Source organism: Apium graveolens, chromosome 9, assembly GCF_009905375.1.
Source record: "Apium graveolens cultivar Ventura chromosome 9, ASM990537v1, whole genome shotgun sequence".
NCBI classification, from domain to species: domain Eukaryota; kingdom Viridiplantae; phylum Streptophyta; class Magnoliopsida; order Apiales; family Apiaceae; genus Apium; species Apium graveolens.
Genome location: NC_133655.1, coordinates 163,468,446 through 163,487,546, shown reverse-complemented (window position 1 = coordinate 163,487,546; position 19,101 = coordinate 163,468,446).

Sequence of the window (19,101 nt, the reverse complement as noted above, 5' to 3'; positions counted from 1 at the left end):
CATGCTTGATGCAGCATCAGGAGGAGCCCTGTGGGCTAAAAGCTATGATGAAGCTTATAAATTTATTGAACTGATGGCTGCAATTGAATACCAGAATCCTTCCCAGAGACTGACTCAAGGGAAAGCTGCAGGAATTCTGGAGTTGGACGCAGCAACTGCTATCGCTGCCCAATTGAAGGCTTTAACTATGAAGGTGGACACATTGGCTAATTATGGAGTAAATCAAATCTCTAGTGTCTGCGAGCTTTATGTTGGTGCCCATGAGACTGATCAGTGTGCCATTTCTAGTGAATCGGCTCAATTCGTGAGCAATTTTCAGCGATCATTGTAGCCAGTGCCAGCCACCTATCATCTTAATAACCGCAATCATCCTAATTTCAGCTGGAGCAATGCTCAAAATGCGGTTCAACAGCCTTATTAGTAGTATCCAGCTAAATAGTACAACCCCCCTGGTTTTCAGCAACCGTAGTATGAACCAAGATAACAACTCCAGGTACAACAAGCCAATGAAAAATCGGAATTAGAGGAGTTGAAGCTTATGTGTAAGAGTCAAGCTGTTTCTATCAAGACCTTGGAAAATTACATTGGGCAAATTGCCAATGCCTTGCTAAATCGTCAACCTGGTATATTTCCTAGTGACACTGAAGTGCCAGGAAAGAGGGAAGCTAAGGAGTAGGTAAAAGAAATCACTTTAAGGTCTGGGAAGGTTGCGAATCCCGAACAAACTCAAGAGTTGACTGAAGAAGCTGGGGCTGAGAAAGAAGCAAAGAAGCAGGATGAAGAAGTGGAACCAAGGAAGACTACTGTTGAGCACACTTCGCCTGAGGATAATACAGGGGAGAAACAGATCTATCATCCACCGCCTTTCCCTAAAATGATGTAGAAGAAAAAGCTGGACAAGCAATTTGAGAAGTTTCTGGAGGTGTTCAAGAAACTTCATATCAACATAACTTTCACCGAGGCTCTCGAGCAGATGCCGAGTTAGGCAAAGTTTATGAAAGGTATTCTCTCTCGGAAGGTGAAGCTAGATGATTTAGAGACAGTCGCTCTCACGGAGGAATGCAGTGTTGTGTTGCAACAGAAGTTACCTCCGAAGCTTAAAGATCCAGGAAGCTTCACCATTCCATTTACTATTGGAAAAGTGTCTTTTGACAGATGCTTATGTGACTTGGGAGCTAGCATCAATCTGATACCCTTGTCAATTTTTAAGCAGTTGGATCTACCTGATCCTAAACCGATGTATATGACTTTGCAATTGGCCGACTGTTCTATTACATATCCCCGAGGTATTGTGGAGGATGTCTTGGTCAAGGTTGATAAACTCATCTTTCCTGCTAATTTTGTAATTCTTAATTTTGAGGAGGATAAGAAGATTCCCATAATCTTGGGAAGGCCTTTCTTGGCAACTGGCCGAACCTTGATAGATGTGCGGAAGGGTGAGCTTACAATATGAGTGTTAGATCAGGATGTTACCTTTAATATGTTCAATGCCATGAAATTTCCTACTGATAATGAGGAGTGCTTAAAAGTGGAGTTGGTCGATTCGGTGGTCGCATTGGAACTTGATCAATTGCTAAGGTCCGACACTTTAGAAAAAGCCTTATTGGGGAATTTAGATAGTGAAGATGACGAAGGTGAAGAGCAATTGCAGTATTTGAATGCTTCTCCCTAAAAGAGGAAGATTGATATGCCTTTTGAATCTCTTGGAATGGAAGAATTGAACAAAGCACCTAAACGCCTCAAGCCTTCTATTGAGGAAACCCCCTCTCTTGTGCTTAAGCCTTTACCTGAGCATTTGGGGTATGCGTTTTTAGGTGATGCATCTACTCTGCCTGTTATTATTGCATCTGACTTTTCAGGGTGATGAAGAAAAGCTATTGAGGATTCTAAGAGAGTTCAAATCGGCAATTGGATGGACTATAGCGGATATCAAGGGGATCAGCGCTTCTTACTGTATGCATAAAATTCTTCTAGAGGAAGGTAGCAAGCCTACAATCGAGCAACAAAGTAGACTTAATCCAATCATGAAGGAAGTAGTGAAGAAGGAAATTCTGAAGTGGCTAGATGCAGGGATCATCTATCCTATCTCTGACAGTTCATGGGTAAGCCCGGTTCAATGTGTGCCAAAGAAAGGTGGAATTACTGTGGTAGAAAATGAGAAAAATGAGCTTATTCCTACACGGACAGTCACGGGGTGGAGAGTCTGCGTGGACTATCGGAAGCTGAACAATGCCACTAGGAAGGACCACTTTCCATTTCCCTTCATTGATCAGATGCTTGACAGGTTGGCCGGTCATGAGTATTATTGTCTTATGGATGGCTATTTGGGTTACAATCAGATTTGTATCACTCCAGAAGATCAGGAGAAGACTACCTTCACTTGTCCATTTGGTACTTTTGCCTTCAGACGAGTTTCTTTTGATCTGTGTGGTGCGCCAGCCACATTTCAGAGATGTATGATGGCCATCTTTTCTGACATGATTGGCCAGAATGTGGAGGTGTTCATGGACGAATTCTCAGTCTTTGGCGATTCTTTTGATGAATGCTTGCAGAATTTGGGACATGTTCTCAAGAGGTGTGTTGAGACCAATCTGGTTCTCAATTAGGATAAATGTCATTTTATGGTGCCACAGGCCATCATTCTCGGGTACAAGGTCTCTAGTAAAGGTCTAGAGGTGGATAAGGCCAAGGTGGGGGTCATTGAGAATCTTCCTCCACCAATCTCTGTTTAGGAAATTCATAGTTTTCTTGGTCATGCGAGTTTCTACAGGCATTTCATCAAAGATTTCTCGAAAATTTCAAAGCCTTTGTGCAGTCTGTTAGAGAAATATGTTCCTTTTAAATTTGATGACAAGTGTCTTGCAGCTTTTGAGACATTGAAGAAAATTTTAATCACGACACCTATCATAACTGCACCTGATTGGAATGAGCCTTTTAAGATGATGTGCGATGCAAGTGACTATGCAGTTGGAGCAGTTCTTAGGCAGAGGAAGAATAACATATTTCATATGGTCTACTATGCTAGTAAGACTCTAAATGGAGACCAACTAAATTATACTACTACGGAGAAAAAATTGTTGGCTATTGTCTATAGTTTTGAGAAATTTCGATCTTATCTACTTGGGACTAAGGTGACAGTTTTCACTGATCAAGCCGCAATTCGATATCTCGTCTCAAAGAAGGACTTGAAGCCTATATTGATTAGATGGGTTCTTTTGCTCCAAGAATTTGAATTAGAGATCAAGGACATAAAAGGAACTGAAAATCAAGTTGTTGATCATCTCTCACGTTTAGAGAATCCTAATGCTACTTCATTGGGTAAGACATTGTTAATTGAGTCTTTTCCCTACAAGCAGCTGTTTGGAGTGCAAGAAGAAGAGCTGTTGTTTGCAGACATTGTGAACTGCCTTGTGAATAATTTCATGCCTCCCGACTTATCTTATGCTCAAAGGAAGAAGTTTCTACATGAGGTGAAGTGGTATATGTGGGATGAGCCGTTTCTTTTTCGCCAAGGAGCTGATCAAATCATCAGGATATGTATTCCTTATAGAGAAACGGGGGGGGGGGGGATCTTGTGAGATTGCCACTCAACGGATTATGCAGGACATTATGGTGGAGAAAAGACAGCAGCTCGTGTTCTTCAAGCAGGTTTCTTTTAGCCAACATTATTTAAAGATGCTCATAAGTTCGTTTTGAAATGTGATCGATGTCAACGTGTGGGTAATATATTTAAGAAGGATGAGATGCCTCTTAATATGCTTCTCGAGGTTGAGGTCTTCGATGTTTGGGGAATTGACTTAATGGGGCCATTTGTCTCATCTTGTAACAATCAGTATATCTTGTTGGCAGTTGATATGTGTCAAAATGGGTTGAAGTTAAGGCGTTGCCAATGAACGATGCAAAAGTGGTGCTGAATTTTCTTCACAAGCAGATATTCACAAGGTTTGGAACTCCTAGAGTCATAATCAGTGATGAGGGTCGCATTTTTGTAACCGCAAGTTCACTATCATGATAAAAAGGTATAATATGAATCATCACATCGCTACGGCTTATCATCCTCAGACGAATGGCCAAGCGGAGGTATATAACAGAGAAATTAAGCACATTTTGGAGAAAATGGTATGTCCATCAAGGAAGGATTGGTCTTTGAAGTTTGATAAAGCTGTTTGGCCAAGCATTCAAGGTAAATGGTCAACGGTTGAAGTATTATTATGGTGACACGACAACCCGTGAGGTGGTTAGTGCCGTTTTATTGTCCACTTGATCTCAAGATTCTACGTCGAGCTAGCGACGTAAAAGAAGCGCTTATTGGGAGGCAACCCAAGTTTGTTGTACATTAGTAAGTAAAGGAAGCAAGAAAAAAAGAGAAAATCACAAAAAAATCAAAAAATGGAAAAAAATCAGGTTTGACTACAGAACCTTGGCACGCCCGCACTGTCCCAGCGCGCGGCCGCGCCATTTACACGAGAACACGGCGCGCCCGCGCTGTTATAGCGCGTGACCGCGCTAGTTTGACAGAAGTAGCGCGCACCCGCGCCGTCCCAGCGCGCACCCGCGCCGTCCCAGCATGCGGTCGCGCCGTGTCCTGACTCTGAAAAAAAATAAAAGGCAGTTTAATGGGGGAAAATGGAAAATTTGTCCCAAAATCAATTCCCAACCGGATTTTACTCCCCCATATCCCATAATTCCCTCTCCAAATCAAACCATTACTCCTATTATTCCCTTAATCAAATCCCACTTCTATTCCATATTTAATTCTCTTTTCACCACCTATATATATACACCCCATACACAAACTTCTTCACCAATTCACAAACTCTCAAACATAAAATTCTCTCTCAAACATAACTCTTATTCTCTCTAATCGATTTCCATGGCACCCAAGAGACAAAGAACACAAGTTGATAGCAGCACCACCGATTCTTCAACTGCGAGTGGTGTGAGCCCCAGGTTTTCTACTTCTGAAGCTGAGGAGGAGTACACGAGGCTTCTTTCAAAGCCAATCGTCAAGGAGCGAGGTTTTCTAGCCATCAGGGAACGATGGTAAGCTTTTGGAGATGATTCTTGAGATGGGCTGGGTTCCTTTTTGCGAGGCACCAGCCGTTGTGCCTATGAGTGTGGTTTACGAGTTCTATGCGAATGCCAAGGCCGAGAAGAATGGATTCACTGTGGTGTGAGGGAGGACGGTGGAGTATAGTGCAGAGGCTATCAGGACTGTGATTGAGCAGCCCACGAGGAAGCCTGGGCAGGATACCTGGAATGATAAGACTCTAGAGGACTTTAATTTGGATCTCATTATTGCTATTCTGTGCCGGCCTGACACACACTGGAAGATCAGAGGGGCACAATAGCCGAGTATTCTACGTTCCCGGCATCTGGCATGAACAGGTTTGCCCGTGCATGGAACACTTTTATATGTGTTAATATCATGTCATCTTCGCATGTGCATGAGGTTACTGTGGAGAGTGTACGGCTGTTATGGGGCATTCTGCAGGGTGATTATATAGATTTGGGGATAGTTATCTTTCAGGGGATTCTGAATTTCTTGAGGGGGAGCACTACGGGATTTATTTAGTATGCGTCCGTGGTGACGAAGCTGTGCGTGGCAATTGGTGTGTATTGGCCCGCACATGATCAGTTACAGATTCCGAGTGCTCCGATCGATAGCACTACTTTGGCTATGATGCAGGAATGGGATGGAGGCAAGCTCGATCTGAAGGGGCTTGGGTATTCTTTTGAGCACCTACCTAGTGGGAGGCCAGCTGCTGGTCAGGCGAGCAAGACTGCATGGAGATCTCAGTTAGGAGATGAAGGAGGACCATCGCAGCAGCGGTAGGAGGCAGCAGGAGCAGAGATGGGAGCTGGTTTGAGCATGACGCAGTATAAACGTCTTGCGAGGAGGATGGATGTGATGTACGATATTCATAGTCGTTTTGCACAGGATCTCACCCAGGCACTTGGGATAACATTTAGAGCCACCAGAGTTGACATTCAGTGGCCAGTATTTGGTGAGGATTCCATGTATTCGCCTCCGGACACGTCTGACACTCCACCCCTTGAGGATGAGGATTCTGATTCAGAGTAGGTATGCCTGATTCCTTACTATTACCTTCACTGAGGACAGTGAATATTTTAAGTTTGTGGTTAGTAGTTGAAGGAATATATTTGTGTGAGTCTCATATAGTTTGCATGTTCATGATAGTTTAGTTTATATAGTTTGCATAATTTTTCATGTAGTTTTTTTATTTTGGTAGTTTTATGATATTTTGTTCATGTAGTTTCATGCATTTGCATTATAACATGATCCCTTAGATAATTTTTCTGATTGACTTGTGATATTGATGCTAGTGTAGTGATGTCGTGTTTAGTGATGTTGAGTCTTATAGGATTGATTTGCATGCTAGAGACACTTGTATTTTACTAAGTCTTATAGGTTGCTAGAGTGCTAGATCATGATCATAGTTTGTTGGTTTGTCGAGGTTTAATCTGTTGTTTATATTTAGAATTTAGGGTATTCTCTTAATAATAAAAAACATGGATATTTGAAAATTGGAGAAATTAGATTTCATTGCTAGTTGTGTGGCTAGGTGTCAAATGGCTATTAGCCGACTCATATTTTTATGAGTATTCTAGGGTTGAATGAGATGGAGCGAAACGCACTCATTCAGAAATTGTGAAAAAGGAGAAAAAGAAAAAGAAAAAAAAGAATAAGTGATATGTATAATTGATCATGAGTAGGCTCTTTAGTACTCGAGTTATTAAGTTCTTAGGGGACTTTGTGCCTAGTGACCTCAGGCTTTTATAGTCTGGGATCCGCTAACCTAACACTCGCTACATGGGTGCTATTGTATAAGTCTTTTGGGGACCTCACTTATTGCACGATCAATTAAGCATACTTGTGTTGTTTTGTTGTGAATACAAGCATGAATCCGTATAAAACTCTAATATAAGAATTGAAGTGTTATAAGTTATTTTGAGTCTATCTTTTTACTTTATTTATAACCTTGTGATTACCTTGATAAGTAGTGAGTCATGATTACTGATCTAGTTGCGATAGTATATCTGTAAGCATCTTCACACACGCACGTCTCTAGTTTGTAAGTTAATTTGTATGATTTGATTGATCTTCATGCGAGTAACTGCATTTATTGATATGTTGCTTGTTGGTTGGTTGAGTTATTCTATTGGGATCATTGCATTCATATAGTTGCATTCATGTATTTTTGTTCTTGTTCTTTGAGTCTGTTTATGCTTGAGGACAAGCATCGATTCAAGTTTGGGGGTATGTTGAGTGGAATTTATGACACTTTATTATGCTCTAATAAGCTTTGAATTGGTGTACTTGTACTCAAGTTGTTAAGTGTTTAATGTGTTTTCTAGTGTTTTTGCATTTCAGGCATTACTCAGGTAATCGGGTGAATTAGCATTATTTTGGTGCTAATTTGGTGTCCAGGTGGTGTTGGAATAAAAGCTCATGGAAAGCCGGCTCGAAACAGCAAGATTTAAGAAGAAATCTGAGTTTTTCCCAGAAGGACGGCCACGCCGGGGTTCCAGAAATGCAGCACGCCCGTGCTGTGATAGCGCGCGGCCGCGCCGAGGCCAAAATCCAGAATCCTATTTCTACTATAATTCTAAAAGGGAAGGCTTCCAGATTGTTTAAGGCTGCTATATATATTTATATTAGGTCGTTTTTCATAATATATGAAGTAAGAGACGGACCAGAGCGGAAGGAGAAGACGACAAGAGACCTTTAGCACAATTCAACAAGGCGAAACGATCTAGTTTATTCTTGTGAATCTTTATTTTGAGTTGTAAATTTGATGCTTGTTTCTTGTTTGTTGAACCTATACTCTTGTTTGTACTTGGTTTATATATTCGTATAAAGACTACGTTTGCTATATCATGTTTTCATCGGAACCCACATTGATGATGAGTCCGATTATGGGCTAATCGTTATCGTGGGGTTCTAGCGGATTTATTTATGGATTTCTTTAGTTAAATTTTTTGATGCCTTAGTTTGTGGTGATTGTATGATATCCTAGTATTGGTTGTGCGTATTCGTCTTATGAGCATCGCGAACTTATAAGATAGTGTGTTAATTCTTAATGAAGTGAAAGTGAATTTAAGGATTTAGAACTTGCCATGCTAGCATAAGTTCATGTATGTGTCATGCACGATTCGTGGGTAATTTTAACCATATTACTGGCCCTATGTAATTAAGATAGATAACTTGTGCTTAAACCGTTATGTTGTCAAATTCTATAGATATATAGGGTCTCAATATAATTGGTGTCTATTCAGCTTCTATCTCTTTTGTGGATGTCTGGTAGAATGATACTCGTGCAACGAAAGTTGGCGTTTATCAGTTTCATGTTATCTGATTAGTATCATCTCCAGTGCATGCTAAAGTTAAGAATAATAAGGCTATTGGATGAAGTATTTAATGAAGTTAGAATCCCATGTTTGTCATATATATCAATACAGTCAATCTTATTCTCATAGTTATAATTATTAGTTTAATTCTTAGTTATAAACAACCTCAAATTGTTATTCATCTTAGCATTGGATAATAACCATACATTGTTGCTTAGGTGCATAAATTAAATAGTTAACCAATACAGTCTCTATGGGAACGAACTAGAAAAGATTTTATACTACTTGCGAACTCGTATACTTGCATGTATTATTAGCACGTGTTTAGCGACTAATAATGAGTAACATCCATCGGGGTAGTAGTTAGGATAGCCGACGGATGACTGCTGTTAGGCACATCCATGGGGATACAATCACTAGCTGATGGATTAACAATATTCATCGGAATAGAAGAAATGATAGAGTTTGGAGTAGAAACTATTATAGACTCTGTGCAGATTGATGATAATTTAGGCACAGAAGTCTCAATAGTTCCTGAAAGAATTGGAAAGTGAGCCAACAAATCATCTAGAAGATGATGCTCACTTGCACTGAATTTTGGCTTCCACAACAGAGTTAAAGAAGGGGAATCAGGAGTTGATGTGTGAATCATATCCACATCCAGAGAATTTGTAGGAGAGTTTTGTGTGTGAGGTGCTTCAATTATCAAAGATTTTGGCTGTGACTCCACTTTTACAGGAGCCACATCAAACTGACTTTGAGAAGGTGCATGTACTGAGTCTTTGACTGCAGTAAGCACTATATGTGCACCCTACGTATCCCCAATGTGTTTAGATTTCTTCTTACCGGTATAGGTTTGGGGTGAGCTTGTGTCCCTTACCATTTTTGCCTGTGCTCTTGGCTAAGAGCTTTGCTCAATAGTTACATCCTTTTGGGATGATGCAACTAGTAATGAGCTAATGTTCTTATTAATCACTACAGTTTGTTGGGAAACTGCAGTGTGGCTAAGCTGGGATTCACTCATCTCTCCAACCTTATTCTTAGGGTTTTTTGATGTTCACCCTTTCCCTCACCAATCTTACCCACCTTCACACTCCCCTCTTTGGTTTTGGTAGATTTTGAAAATGGCATCTTTTGAGAGACACCAGAGTGTGGTTTCTTTGACTTGGATTTTCAAGGTTTGGATTTTGTGGCTTGGGTAGGCATATGTTGGGTCATTGACACAGATAACATAACCACAGTCAATGGCAAAAAAAATTGAGATGTAGAAGGAGTAGGGACATATGCATTTACCACACTTACCTGAGGGCCCTCCATGATAGGAAAATAAACCAGGGGCACCTCCTTGTGGTGATCAGCTCTGTTTAAATCTGCAATTATTCTTCTTTCTTGAACCCAACAATCAAGTTTGTTGGTTGGATTCTCAATCACAAGATCCTCACAAACATGGTTAGCAATAATCATAAGGAATCTAGCATAATAAGCATGCCTAGATCTCTTTTTAATTTCCCCGAACTTGTATCCTAACTCAAACATTATGGCATCACTAAATTATAGTACTTATCAATAAGTAGCATGTAAAGCATGTTAATCATTGTAGTATTGATAGGATCAAAGTTACTTATTTCACCAGAAAACGCCTTGGTAACTACATCACACACTTTTTCCTAAGACCTAGCCTCCTAATTTCACTTAACTTAGTGGTAGGAACTGCATAACCCATAGAATTAAGCAAGTTAACTATATCAGCATCTCTGTGTGGTTTAGTAGTAGTATTATCAGGAATTTTAATGCATTCTTTGATAATATCACTATTATGCAATGTTGCTTACCTTTAATGGAGAGATTAATAGTTTTGTCATTAGCCTGATACACAGCAGTAGTCCAAATCTCCTCCACAACTTCACAGTAGATTGTGGGTGATTCCAGCATGGCATAGCTAAACTTGCATCCCTTCACAAAATCCATCATTTTGTGATAATCTTCAGAGGTTGGAATCTTCTTGTTCACAAGACCCACGAAATTGTTCTTTTCATAAATGAATCCTGACTGAGACATGATCTTGACTACTGGTGCCATTGTTGAAGCGAGGAAAGTTGCAAAAAGAAAGAGGGTTTCTCTTTGAGGAAGAAGAGAGCAGTTAATTGTAGTAGAGAAATATAAAAGCTAAAATGAACTTGAAATCAGACTTTTATATTTTCTTAGATAAAATGGGATAAAAATTAAAGGTAAAAATTAAAGACCCAATGAGAATTGCCCAAAATATCCATTTAGAAATAAAATAAACTATCAAACTTCTATCAATTATCCGTCGTGATATACTTACAGACTGTAAGTAAATCCGATGGATAATGTTCAGAACTTTAACGGCTAGGATGTAGACAATTTGACGGATGAGAATAAAGCAATTATCCGTCAGGTTTAAAATAATCCAGAAAAGTAATTAATTTTTACCAAGCTATTCTATTTCGACGGATGATCAAACTCGATGGATAATGGACATCCGTCGAGATGTAGAATTTTACTTAGCCAAATTTCATCCAAAATATAAGAATCAATTAAGTTTCTGGATGCATTTTGTTAGGGCTAAACATGCGCTAATATTCACGCAAGTATACGCGATCGCAAGTAATATAAAATTATTTCTAGTTCATTCCCACAGAGATTGGTTTCAGTTAACTATGTAATTTATGCACTTATGCACCGATGATATGGTTATTATTATAATGCTAAGACGATAAAAATTTGGGGTTTTAATTATACTACAATTAAACTAACAATTATATCTAATGGAGTAAACGAGAGTTGGATATTATATGACACAAACATGGGATTCTAACTTCATTAAATACTTCATTCAATAGCCTTATTGTTCTTAACCTTAGCATGCAATGGTGAGGACACTAATCAGATAACACGAAACTGATAAACGCCAACTTTCGTTGCACAAATAACATACTACCAGACATCCACAAAAGAGATAGAAGCTGAATAGACACCAATTATATTGAGATCCTATATGTCTATAGAATTTGACAACATAATGGCTTAAAGCACAAGTTATCTATCATGATTACATAGGGAAAGTAAGATGGTTAAAATTACATATGAATCATGCATAACAATAACACATGAACCTAAGCTAGCATGGCGGGTTCTAAATCCTTAAATTCATTGTCGCTTCATTAAAGATTAACACGCTATCTTATAAGTTCGCAGCGCTCATAAGACGAATAAGCACAACCAATACTAGGTTATCATACAATCACCATACACTAAGGAATCGAAATAATTTAACTAAAGAAATTCATAAATAAATCCGCTAGAAGCCCACGATAACGATTAGCCCATAATCGGACTCATCATCAACGTGGGTTCGGATGAAAGCATGGATGGTATAATAAACGTAGTCTTTATACTAAATAAATAATAAAACCAAGTATGAAATAAGAGTATAGATTCACGAATAAGAAAACTAGCATCCAAGTTACAACTTAGAACAAAGAATCACAAGTAAAAATAAGATCTTCTTCGCCTTCGTTGAATCGTGCTAAAACGGTCTTCTTACACCTTCTCCTTGTGCTCTGGTACATCTCTCTCTGGAAAATGTCCTTTATTTAGGTATATATAGCAGCCCATGCAAAGCAGAAGTCCTCCCATTAGAAATCAAATAAAATCAAGATTCTGGAATCCCGACCCGGTGCGGTCGCGCGCTTTATTAGCGCGGGCGTGCTGCATCTCTACTGTTTGGGCGCGGGGGCGCACTATGACAGCGCGGGCGCGCCGTGCTCCTGGAGAAATTTCTTCTTTTCTTCAATTCTTGCTGCAATGTGTTGGCTTCCCGAGCTTGATTCCTGGGACACCATCCTAGCACCATATTAGCACCAAAATAATGCCAATTCACCTAATTCCCGGATTAATGCCTGAAATGCAAAAACACTAGAAAACACATTAAAACACCAACAACTTGAGTACCAATGCATCAATTCAAAGCTTAATAGAGCGTTATAAAGTGTCATAAATTCCACTCAACACATGTCAACTTGCAAAAATATCAAAAATGATTTAAGAATAATTAAGCATAATAAACTCACTTACCAACCTAGAGAAGGTGGATTTATCAAGTGGCTTGGTAAATATATCTGCAAGCTATTTCTCACTTGGAACAAAATGAAGTTCCACAGTACCATTCATTATATGTTCCCTAATGAAGTGGTACTTGATGTCTATGTGCTTTGTTCTTGAATGATGTACTGGATTTTCAGTAATGGCAATTACACTTGTGTTATCATAGAAAATAGGAATTTTATCCACTTGTAGACCATAGTCCACCAATTGGTTTTTCATCCATAGAATTTGTGCAAAGCAACTGCCAGCAACAATATATTCAGCTTCAGCTGTAGAGGTAGAAACTGAATTTTGCTTTTTACTGAACCAGGATACCAGCTTGTTTCCTAGAAATTGACAGGTTCCTGTTGTGCTTTTTCTATCAATTTTGCAACCTGCATAATCTGCATCTGAATAACCAGTTAGATCAAAACCAGAATCTCTAGGGTACCAAATGCCAAGTTTTGGTGTACCCTTGAGATATCTGAAAATTCTCTTAATAGCTATTAAGTGAAATTCTCTAGGACCACCCTGAAATCTAGCATAGAGATAAGTAGCAAACATTATATCTGGCCTACTAGCTGTTAAGTACAGAAGTGAGCCAACCATGCCTCTATAACTTGAAATATCCACAGACTTTTCAGTAGTATTTAATTCAAGTTTAGTTGCAGTGGCCATGGGAGTTTTTGTAGATGTGCAATCCATTAGTTCAAACTTCTTTAAGAGATCATAAATATATTTGGTATGACTAATGAATATTTCATCCTTAACTTGCTTAACTTGTAAACCAAGAAAGTAAGTTAGTTTTCCCATCATGCTCATTTCATATTTACTTTGCATTAATTTGGCAAACTTTTTACAAAGTTTTTTATCTGTAGAGCCAAATATAATATCATCTACATAAATTTGAACAAGTATGCTAGAGCCATTAACATTTCTAAAGAATAAAGTTTTGTCAATGGTACCTCTTGTGAAGTGATTTTCTAAGAGAAATTTTGACTATATCATACCAGGCTCTAGATGCTTGCTTTAATCCATAAAGTGCTTTTAGAAGAAAGTAGACATATTCTGGAAAATTTGGATCTTCAAAACTAGGAGGCTGACTGACATAGACTTCCTCCTCCAAATCTCCATTCAGAAAGGCATTTTTGACATCCATTTGATAGACTTTGAAATTGGCATGGGCTGCATAGGCTAGGAAAATTCTGATGGCCTCAAGTCTTACAACAGGAGCAAAAGTTTCATCAAAATCTATTCCTTCTTGTTGACAATAGCCCTTAGCAACCAATCTAGCTTTGTTCCTGACAACTATGCCATTTTTATCCATCTTGTTTCCTTTAGGCTTGGGTACCAGCTTCCATACCTTGTTCCTCTCAAATTGTTTTAGCTCCTCTTGCATAGCTAAAACCCAATCAGGATCCAACAGAGCTTTTTCTACCGTTTTAGGCTCTCCTTAGATAGAAAGTTGTTATACAGACATTCCTCTTGAGTTTCTTTCCTTGTTTGCACTCTTGAGGATACATAACCAATGATCAGTTCAAATGGGTGATCTCTAGTCCATTTTCTCTGTTGGGGTAGATTAGCTCTAGATAAAGAGGCCTCATTTTTGTCTTGATGTGTGACTGAGTTTTGATTAGAAGAAACTCCCCCTGAGTTTGTGGATCTTTGATTTAAAAAGGGAGTTCTTTATGTAAGTGTTCTGTTTTGACTCGCAGCTTCTCTCATTGTTCTCACGGATGATGCACTTTGTATCCCGATAGATGAAGCTAATTGTCTTCCGACAGATGATGCATTTTGTATCTCGACTCATGCTGAATTTTGTGCATCATTGGAGATAGCCTTTTCTGCATTATCCTTAGTCACTATTTCTTGATCACTATCATCATCACTGTCATCACAAACTATCTCAACATTGTCAAATTTGAGGCCATTATTGAAACCTTCATCTTTTAGTCCTTCAATCTTCTTATCATCAAACACAACATGTACAGATTCCATGATAATGTTTGTTCTAAGATTGTAGACTCTGAATGTTTTTCCAACAGCATATCCAACAAAAATTCCTTCATCTGCTTTATCATCAAACTTTTCATGCTGTTCAGTTTGATTCCTTAGAATGTAGCATTTGCATCCAAAGACATGAAGAAAATTTAGAGTTGGATTCCTATTCTTGAACAATTGGTAGGGAGTCATGCATTTTGCTTGATTGACCAAGGAAATATTCTGAGTGTAGCATGCAGTATTTACAGCTTCTGCCCAAAAATATGTTGGTAGCTTTGACTCTTCCAGCATTGTCCTTGCAGCTTCAATAAGAGATCTGTTTTTCCTTTCCACCACTCCATTTTGTTGTGGAGTTCTAATTGCAGAAAACTCATGCATGATCTCATTCTCTTCATAAAATGATCTCATCACAAAATTCTTAAACTCAGTTCCATTGTCACTCCTGATTCTTCTAACTTTGAAATTTATGATGATTGTTGACTTGCCATATATGATTGATGATGATTTCACTAGCTTCATCTTTGGATTTTAGAAAATATGTCCAAGAGAACTTTGAGAAATCATCTACAATTACTAGGCAATATCTTTTCCTTGAGATGGACAATACATTGACTGGTCCAAACAAATCCATGTGCAACAGTTGTAAAGGTTTTCAATTGTTGATTCAAGCTTCCTTTTGAATGATGCTTTAATCTGGTTTCCTTTCTGGCAGGCATCACACAATCCATCCTTTGAAAACTCCACTTGAGGAATACCTCTGACCAATTCTTTCTTGACTAGCTCATTCATGGTCTTGAAGTTTAGATGGGACAGTTTCCTGTACCATAGCCAACTTTCATCTTGACTTGCTTTTCTGAGAAAACAAGTTACAGATTCTGCATTTGTTGAGTTGAAGTCAGCTAGATAAACATTGCCTTTTCCCACTCCAGTGAGAACCACTTTGTTGTTTTTCTTGTTAGTCACAACACAGGCTTCTACATTAAAAGTAACTAAGTTGCCCCCATCACAAAGCTGGCTGATACTCAATAGATTGTGCTTGAGACCATCCACTAGGGCAACTTCCTCAATGATGACATTATCCTTTGAAATCAAGACATATCCCATAGTATAACCCTTGATGTCATCTCCAAAAATAATACTTGGGCCAACTCTTTCCTTGAACTCAGTGAGCAGGGTAGAATCTCCAGTCATGTTCCTTGAGCAACCACTATCCAAATCCCAAAGATTCTTTATGTTTCCCTGCACACGTCAAAATCAAATCAAGTTCATTTTGGTACCCAAGTTTCCTTGGGTCCTGCCTTGTTAGCCTTTTTCTTCGGTTTCTTAGGTTTGACCTCATTTGACTTGGGTATTTCAGATTCATCCTTTGTCATTTGAGTTGGACCTTTGAAATCATTCATAATGCAACAAGAATTATAGACGGCGGGGTTTGAATGTAATTATGGTTTCTTTTTCTGATTTTAAAAGTGTTCTTTCTAAGTAATATAACTGTGTAGATTTTTCTGTATTGCGGAATGTAAAAATCAAACACAAAGAAATAAAACACAAGGTTTTAAAACTTTCTGATGGATTTGAAATTATCCACTACACATATATATATATATATATATGAGAACCCTGTGATGCATGAATAGGACACAGCTGCTTACAAGTGAACTTGCAGAATTACAAAGAGATACTTAACAAATACAGCTTTTTTCTGTCTCTCTGAAAATATTTCTAGCTCTCTTAGTTATTTGTTCTACTTGCTACACTTGGTTTATATACTACCAAGTTACATGATAAAAAGACAAAGAAGTAAACTAAAATTGTTTCTAGTCTGACTTCATGCTGCTCTATTACACTGTCCAGCATCTTTGAATATCTTCATATTTGCATGGAAATGGTAATGCTTCTTTGTTCTCTAAATCCTGCAATTAGGCTTCCACATTCCATTTGCAAACAACCGACGCATGTGACTGTGTTGTCACTATCAACAGCTATTTTGAATTTGATCAACCGTCGGGACTATGTTGGTCATCCGTCGGTTTACTTGTTGATCATCCGTCGGGAGCCTTTGTAGATCATCCGTCGGGAGCCTTTCTACCACTTGACTCAATTTCACTTATACAGAATTACAAGACATCTTATATTTATAATTAGTCACCATATTCTGTATATCAATATCAATCTAGTAGTCAATATGACTTAAAGAATCCTATAGAATTTACTCAACTAATACATTGTTGTTTGTAGATATGTGCTGCAAGACTTATTATTACATAAGCTACACTCTCGATGGATGTTTAGATGTCATCCGTCGGGACTATAAAGTTCATCCGTCAGGACTATTATAGAACATCCATCGAGAGCTACAAAACACAAAGTTAAATCTACTAAGGTGTTTTGTTTAACTTATCATCAAGTTCACAACATATTCCTAACAACATATATCGTCGAGTAATCTCTTTCTCTTTTCAAGAAGCATGCAAGTGTACACACTAGTTCTCTCGCCGAGTGTGTGATCATCCTTCATTTTGGCATCATCAGTTCTTTGTTCAGCTTGTCATCCTTGGCCATGTCTACGTCATCTCTGAGTCTTTTTGAATCCCTCGTTGTGACTAATTTTCTTCGGAAGATCTTCTTGAGTATCTTCAATTCTCCGATAGTCATTTCCTTGCTCGTAATCGGAGCTTCTTTGATATTTTCGCAAAAAAGCACGCTTGTCATTACAGAGTATCTCTCTCTTCTTGGGAAGCATGATGGTGTGTAGAGGGGGGTCTTCCTTGACTTGATCTTTATCCATCTGTGTTTTCACAATCAATATCCTTAGATCTTCGTCGTCCAATTGCTTACCCAAAGGGCTTTTATACGAGAAGATGAAGATTCTTCTTGGTTCCTTCCAATTTTTAAGTCGCTGAATTGAACCGTCTTGGGTTCATCGCCAATTGATTTCTCTTTCGAGTGACATCTTCGAGGGGGTGATAACTTTCATTGCCCATACTCAGGCCTAAGATTTCCTTAAAGTGCTTTAAGCAATCTTCCATTCGATGAAGTTGCTCCATTAAACCATCATTGCTGAAGCATAACGGTGGTTGTTCATCCTCATATCGCTTAAATTGATCGTTAGTTTTCCGCTCAAGGCATCCTCAATCATGTCGCTTAAATTGGTTGTCAATTTGTCGATCAAGGCGTTCTCCATCATATCGCTTAAAGTGATCGTCAGTTTTCGTTAAAGGCGCTCTTCATCATGTCACTTAAAGCGATCGTCAGTTTGTCGTTCAAGGCGTTCTTCATCATGTTTCTTAAAGCGATTGTCAGTTTTCCGTTCAAGGCGTTCTTCATCATGTCGATTGAAGCATCCATATTCATGTTGATCTTGCGTGTAACGTCCATCTCCATATTGCTTGAAACATCCATCTCCATGTTTCTTGAAACATTCATCTCCATGCTACTTGAAGTATCCATCTCCATATTGATCTTGCGTGTAGCATCCATCTCCATGTAGCTTGAAAAATCCATCTCCATGTTGCTTGAAGGCTCCATCTCTATGTTGCTTTAAGCGTCAATTTCCATATTGCTTGAAGCGTCCATCTCCATGCTGCTTAAAGCGTCCATCTCCATGCTACTTGAAGCGTCCATCTCCATGTTCCTTAAAGCATCCATCTCCAGAGTTGTAGTCGTTGTGGTGAGAGTTTCCACCAATGTTAGACATCTTTTCCTCCTATGATTTGATTTGATTCAATCCCCTCCTTCTAGCACCAATTTGTTAACGGAGGAATTCGGTTAACAAAGATTTGAGGTTCGCGGCCGAAATCAAGATCTGTTGCGGTGGTCTGTGATAAGAGAAATCACTAGGATGCGTTGATTTGTGCTTAAGAAGCGGCTGAGATTGCTAGGGTTTATGTTTGCCTTCTCAGAGCTCTCAAACACGTGCCCTCATAATGTACTTACGTACCTCATTTTATAGAGGATCAAGCCAGACGTAGTTCTTGAGGAACAAGAAACCTAGATGGACTTGGCTTCTCATTCCGTGGCCCAATAGAAGTTGTCAATCCAACTTCCTATTATGACTCAAATATTTATTTGCTTTAAGAGTGCCCGAAGATGCGGCCTAGTCACAAAGGCCCAAGGCTTGTATACAACTTCGGGACTTCACGGACAAGGAAACTCCTCGGCCGAAGTATATCCCCATCCACTACCGCTACTTCTTTCCATTGTAAACACAAGTATAGCCATTACTTAACGCAAATGCTAAAGTGCATCCTTGCCCCCTGATGAGGATAATCCACCAGACTACGAAACCAGTGATCCCAAACGTAAAAGTGCAAAGTGCGAGATAACCCCAGAGTCTCCCGTTGAGGACAACCCGCAAAATACGGAGACATGAATCCCAAAGCACACTAGATGTTTACGACCATTCTCCTACGAGGATAACCCGCAAGACTACAAAGAATTCATTTATCTTCTATTAAATAATTTCCATATATTATTTTTAAATGAAAGTGATGTAAATGTATTTTTGTATGAAACAAAGAATATTAAAAAAAATTATTTAAAATTACTTTTTTAAAATCCATGAAATTGACAATTTATCAAAAATATCACACTCAGTCCTCGAAACTTTTTGGAGCTGCGAAA